The sequence below is a fragment of the Pelecanus crispus genome, unplaced genomic scaffold (genome assembly GCF_030463565.1).
Source record: "Pelecanus crispus isolate bPelCri1 unplaced genomic scaffold, bPelCri1.pri SCAFFOLD_239, whole genome shotgun sequence".
NCBI classification, from domain to species: domain Eukaryota; kingdom Metazoa; phylum Chordata; class Aves; order Pelecaniformes; family Pelecanidae; genus Pelecanus; species Pelecanus crispus.
Genome location: NW_027461321.1, coordinates 45,001 through 51,756, shown reverse-complemented (window position 1 = coordinate 51,756; position 6,756 = coordinate 45,001).

The window sequence follows — 6,756 nt, the reverse complement described above, 5'->3', positions numbered from 1 at the left end:
GGGGGCTGTCTGCGCGCACATATGGCGACAGGCGAGGCGGGCGGGCGGGCGGGGTTGGGGGGGGGGGGGGGGGGCGGCGGGGCAGCGCGCAAGCACCAAGCAGCAGCAGCAAGCAGCAGCAAGCAGCAGCCAGCAGCACGGGCAGGGCAGGGTAGGGACTCGGCAGCCGCGGTGAGAGACCGGCACGCCGCCGGGATTCCCCTCTGCCGCCCGGCACGGAGTCGGCAGGGCCGCCGCCGCGTCTTAGAGTCTCCCGCCTGCCTTTCCCGGCGCGGCAAACCTGCCGGCGGCTCGGCGGCGGCGGCGGCGGGGCGGGTTGGCGGGCTGGGGCGGGGGGCTGTCTGTGCGCACGTGTGGCGGCAGGCGAGGCGGGCGGGCGTGGTGGGGGGGTGGGGGGGGCGGCGGGGGAGCGCGCAAGCACCAAGCGGCAGCAGCAAGCAGCAGCAGCAGCAAGCAGCACGGGCAGGGCAGGGTAGGGACTCGGCAGCACGCCGCCGGGATTCCCCTCTGCCGCCCGGCACGGAGCCGGCAGGGACGCCGCCGGGTCCTAGAGTCTCCCGCCTGCCTTTCCAGGCGCGGCAAACCTGCCGGCGGCTAGGCGGCGGGGGCAGGGGGGCGGGGGGGGGGGGGGGGGGGGGGGTCGGTGTGTCGGCGGGCTGGGGCGGGGGGCTGTCTTTGCGCACGTGTGGCGGCAGGCGAGGCGGGCGGGGGGGGGGGGGCGGCGGCGGGAAAGTGCGGGTTCTGCGTGTGTGCGTGTGCACACGCGTGTGGCAGCGGGCGGGGCGGGGCTGCACGAGTCGTGGCGGCGGGGGGGGGGGGCGGGCTCCGTGTGTGTGCGCGGCGGGGGAGCGCGGGGTGTGCGTGCGCGGCGGCGGGCGGGGTGGGCGTGGCTGCCCGCGTGTCTGGGCGCGTGCACGTGTGGCGGCGGGCGAGGGGTTCGGGCCGGGGGGCTGTCGGGGGGGTGGGTGGGGTGTGGGGGTGTGGGGATGGTGGTGTGTGCATGCGGCGGCGGGCGGGGAGGGACGGGGCGTTCGGGCCGGGGTCCCGTTTCGGGTTGCGTGCGCGCGCGCACGCGGGAAGAAACGAAAAGGGTTTGTAACGCTGTCCCTAACGCCGCCCTCTCTGTTACAGGCCGGGCCCTGTCAACGTCTGGCCTGCGCCCATGCCTTTCTGCGGGCGACACGCTCGGCTCGGCTGCCGGTCGCACCCGTCCCTGGGAAAGCAGCAGCAGCAAGCAGCAGCAGCAAGCAGCAGCAGCAGCAGCCGCGTGCCTCGGCCTGCGCAGAGAGCCAGGTCCCCAGGGTTGGCTCCGGCGGCCGGGCGGCAGGGCCCCGGCCCAGGGTGGCGGGGAGGCAGGCCGCACTCGTAACAAGGGGCCGTCGGCAGTCGCGTCGCCAGCGGGATGCGTTTGAGCGGTGAGTGCTGCCGAGAGGACGACGGGCCCGGCGGCCTCGGGGGAACGAACCGCGCAGGTGGGTGCGGTCCTTTGCGGCCCGGGCCTCGGGCCGGTCGGCCACGGGAGCTCCTCGTCTCTGAGGAGGCTCGGGCGAAGTTGGCTTGCGGCCGCAGGGCCCGTTAGGTCAGGCAGCCGACAGCCTGCGAGATTTTGGAGGCCGGCCGCGTCCTTTGAGAGGCCCTCTCGGGGCGGTAAGCCCCTCCCGGGTAACGTGGCCGGGGGGGGGGAGCGCGCAAAAAAGTAAGCGTCCAGCGCGAACGAGTGGAGTGATGGCCCGGGCTTTTCTCCGCTCCGGCCAGGCCTCCGGGAGAAGGCGCGGAAGGCGGAAGGGGCTTTCGGCCCCCGGCGGAAAGCGGCTCGGCCCGACGCCCCGGGAGGCCGGGCCCCCGCAGGGACGGCGGCCCGGCGACCGCCCGACGCGGCCTGCGCCGGGAGGCACCCGATCAGGTACCGGGTTCACGGCCCAGGCCGACGGCGGGCCGGCAGGTAGGCCGCGCGCGGGCACGAAAGAAGGGTGCGGGGCGAACCAGTGACGGCCCCTGCTTTTCTCCGCTCCGGCCAGGCCTCCGGGAGAAGGCGCGGAAGGCGGAAGGGGCTTTCGGCCCCCGGCGGAAAGCGGCTCGGCCCGACGCCCCGGGAGGCCGGGCCCCCGCAGGGACGGCGGCCCGGCGACCGCCCGACGCGGCCTGCGCCGGGAGGCACCCGATCAGGTACCGGGTTCACGGCCCAGGCCGACGGCGGGCCGGCAGGTAGGCCGCGCGCGGGCACGAAAGAAGGGTGCGGGGCGAACCAGTGACGGCCCCTGCTTTTCTCCGCTCCGGCCAGGCCTCCGGGAGAAGGCGCGGAAGGCGGAAGGGGCTTTCGGCCCCCGGCGGAAAGCGGCTCGGCCCGACGCCCCGGGAGGCCGGGCCCCCGCAGGGACGGCGGCCCGGCGACCGCCCGACGCGGCCTGCGCCGGGAGGCACCCGATCAGGTACCGGGTTCACGGCCCAGGCCGACGGCGGGCCGGCAGGTAGGCCGCGCGCGCGCGCGGGCACAAAAGAAGGGTGCGGGGCGAACCAGTGACGGCCCCTGCTTTTCTCCGCTCCGGCCAGGCCTCCGGGAGAAGGCGCGGAAGGCGGAAGGGGCTTTCGGCCCCCGGCGGAAAGCGGCTCGGCCCGACGCCCCGGGAGGCCGGGCCCCCGCAGGGACGGCGGCCCGGCGACCGCCCGACGCGGCCTGCGCCGGGAGGCACCCGATCAGGTACCGGGTTCACGGCCCAGGCCGACGGCGGGCCGGCAGGTAGGCCGCGCGCGGGCACGAAAGAAGGGTGCGGGGCGAACCAGTGACGGCCCCTGCTTTTCTCCGCTCCGGCCAGGCCTCCGGGAGAAGGCGCGGAAGGCGGAAGGGGCTTTCGGCCCCCGGCGGAAAGCGGCTCGGCCCGACGCCCCGGGAGGCCGGGCCCCCGCAGGGACGGCGGCCCGGCGACCGCCCGACGCGGCCTGCGCCGGGAGGCACCCGATCAGGTACCGGGTTCACGGCCCAGGCCGACGGCGGGCCGGCAGGTAGGCCGCGCGCGGGCACGAAAGAAGGGTGCGGGGCGAACCAGTGACGGCCCCTGCTTTTCTCCGCTCCGGCCAGGCCTCCGGGAGAAGGCGCGGAAGGCGGAAGGGGCTTTCGGCCCCCGGCGGAAAGCGGCTCGGCCCGACGCCCCGGGAGGCCGGGCCCCCGCAGGGACGGCGGCCCGGCGACCGCCCGACGCGGCCTGCGCCGGGAGGCACCCGATCAGGTACCGGGTTCACGGCCCAGGCCGACGGCGGGCCGGCAGGTAGGCCGCGCGCGGGCACGAAAGAAGGGTGCGGGGCGAACCAGTGACGGCCCCTGCTTTTCTCCGCTCCGGCCAGGCCTCCGGGAGAAGGCGCGGAAGGCGGAAGGGGCTTTCGGCCCCCGGCGGAAAGCGGCTCGGCCCGACGCCCCGGGAGGCCGGGCCCCCGCAGGGACGGCGGCCCGGCGACCGCCCGACGCGGCCTGCGCCGGGAGGCACCCGATCAGGTACCGGGTTCACGGCCCAGGCCGACGGCGGGCCGGCAGGTAGGCCGCGCGCGGGCACGAAAGAAGGGTGCGGGGCGAACCAGTGACGGCCCCTGCTTTTCTCCGCTCCGGCCAGGCCTCCGGGAGAAGGCGCGGAAGGCGGAAGGGGCTTTCGGCCCCCGGCGGAAAGCGGCTCGGCCCGACGCCCCGGGAGGCCGGGCCCCCGCAGGGACGGCGGCCCGGCGACCGCCCGACGCGGCCTGCGCCGGGAGGCACCCGATCAGGTACCGGGTTCACGGCCCAGGCCGACGGCGGGCCGGCAGGTAGGCCGCGCGCGGGCACGAAAGAAGGGTGCGGGGCGAACCAGTGACGGCCCCTGCTTTTCTCCGCTCCGGCCAGGCCTCCGGGAGAAGGCGCGGAAGGCGGAAGGGGCTTTCGGCCCCCGGCGGAAAGCGGCTCGGCCCGACGCCCCGGGAGGCCGGGCCCCCGCAGGGACGGCGGCCCGGCGACCGCCCGACGCGGCCTGCGCCGGGAGGCACCCGATCAGGTACCGGGTTCACGGCCCAGGCCGACGGCGGGCCGGCAGGTAGGCCGCGCGCGCGCGCGGGCACAAAAGAAGGGTGCGGGGCGAACCAGTGACGGCCCCTGCTTTTCTCCGCTCCGGCCAGGCCTCCGGGGGAAGGCGCGGAAGGCGGAAGGGGCTTTCGGCCCCCGGCGGAAAGCGGCTCGGCCCGACGCCCCGGGAGGCCGGGCCCCCGCAGGGACGGCGGCCCGGCGACCGCCCGACGCGGCCTGCGCCGGGAGGCACCCGATCAGGTACCGGGTTCACGGCCCAGGCCGACGGCGGGCCGGCAGGTAGGCCGCGCGCGCGCGCGGGCACGAAAGAAGGGTGCGGGGCGAACCAGTGACGGCCCCTGCTTTTCTCCGCTCCGGCCAGGCCTCCGGGAGAAGGCGCGGAAGGCGGAAGGGGCTTTCGGCCCCCGGCGGAAAGCGGCTCGGCCCGACGCCCCGGGAGGCCGGGCCCCCGCAGGGACGGCGGCCCGGCGACCGCCCGACGCGGCCTGCGCCGGGAGGCACCCGATCAGGTACCGGGTTCACGGCCCAGGCCGACGGCGGGCCGGCAGGTAGGCCGCGCGCGCACGAAAGAAGGGTGCGGGGCGAACCAGTGACGGCCCGTGCTTTTCTCCGCTCCGGCCAGGCCTCCGGGAGAAGGCGTGGAAGGCGGAAGGGGCTTTCGGCCCCCGGCGGAAAGCGGCTCGGCCCGACGCCCCGGGAGGCCGGGCCCCCGCAGGGACGGCGGCCCGGCGACCGCCCGACGCGGCCTGCGCCGGGAGGCACCCGATCAGGTACCGGGTTCACGGCCCAGGCCGACGGCGGGCCGGCAGGTAGGCCGCGCTCCTAACAGGGGGCCGTCGGCGGTCGCGTGCGTCGCCAAGCGGGATGCGTTCGAGCGGTGAGTACTGCCGCGAAGACGGGCCCGGCGGCCTCGGGGGGGGACGAACCGCGCAGGCGGGTGCGGTCCTTCGCGGCCCGGGCCTCGGGCCGGTCGGCCACGGGAGCTCCTCGTCTCTGAGGAGGCTCGGGCGAAGTCGGCCTGCGGCCGGCAGGGCCCGTTGGGCCTGGCGGCCGACCGACCTTCTCCGGAGGCCTGCGAGACCTCGGAGGCCGGCCGCGTCCTTTGCAGAGGCCCTCTCGGGGCGGAAGCCCCTCCCGGGAATCGCGCCGGGGGGGGCTGCGGGGGGGGGGGGCGGTGCGGGGGGGCGCTATTAGCTGTATCGTTCGTAAGCGATTAACGGTTACGAAATTAATCGGTAAATAGTAAATAATAAAACGTAAACGGTATCACAGTTTATAATGAGTTGTGTAATTATTTATTTAGCGTCGCGGCGAGGCCACCAGCGGTAAAGTGCGTAGCAGACACGCTAACCGCCTGTCGCTAATTGATTAACCGAGGTATACGCCGACGGTTAAGTAAGTAACGGCGGGGGGGGGGGGGGGGGGGGAGGCCGCGGGCACCAACACAAATGAACAAACATACAAACAAAACAACAACAACAAAAAAAAACAGAAACAAAAACAAACCTGCAAAAAACAACAAAAACCCAAAAAGGAAAAACCCCCAGCCCTGCTCCACCACACAAAGGCAAACCCCTGATCCGGGCAGGGAGGCCACGTCTACCCGCGCTGTGGGCACGGAGGCCAGGTCTACCCGTGCTCCGGGCACTTGGGCTGCTGCCTGCGCCGCGGCTGACGGGTCTAACGGGCGGGGCCGCGGCGGACAGGTCTACCCGGCGGGGCCGCGGCGGACAGGTCTACCCGGCGGGCCCCGGCTGACAGGTCTACCCGGCGCGCCCGCGGCTGACAGGTCTACCCGCCCGGCCCCGGATGACAGGTCTACCCGCCCGGCCCGCGGCTGACAGGTCTACCCGCCCGGCCCCGGATGACAGGTCTACCCGCCCGGCCCCGGCTGACAGGTCTACCCGGCGCGCCCGCGGCTGACAGGTCTACCCGGCGCGCCCGCGGCTGACAGGTCTACCCGGCGGGCCCCGGCTGACAGGTCTACCCGCCCGGCCCCGGATGACAGGTCTACCCGCCCGGCCCCGGATGACAGGTCTACCCGGCGCGCCCGCGGCTGACAGGTCTACCCGCCCGGCCCGCGGCTGACAGGTCTACCCGGCGCGCCCGCGGCTGACAGGTCTACCCGGCGCGCCCGCGGCTGACAGGTCTACCCGGCGGGCCCCGGCTGACAGGTCTACCCGCCCGGCCGGGGCACTTGGGCTGCTGCCTGCGCTGCGGCTGACAGGTCTACCCGCCCGGCCCCGGATGACAGGTCTACCCGGCGCGCCCGCGGCTGACAGGTCTACCCGCCCGGCCCCGGCTGACAGGTCTACCCGGCGCGCCCGCGGCTGACAGGTCTACCCGCCCGGCCCGCGGCTGACAGGTCTACCCGGCGCGCCCGCGGCTGACAGGTCTACCCGGCGCGCCCGCGGCTGACAGGTCTACCCGCCCGGCCCCGGCTGACAGGTCTACCCGGCGGGCCCCGGCTGACAGGTCTACCCGCCCGGCCGGGGCACTTGGGCTGCTGCCTGCCCCGCGGCTGACAGGTCTACCCGCCCGGCCCGCGGCTGACAGGTCTACCCGCCCGGCCCCGGATGACAGGTCTACCCGCCCGGCCCGCGGCTGACAGGTCTACCCGCCCGGCCCCGGATGACAGGTCTACCCGCCCGGCCCGCGGCTGACAGGTCTACCCGCCCGGCCCCGGATGACAGGTCTACCCGCCCGGCCCCGGA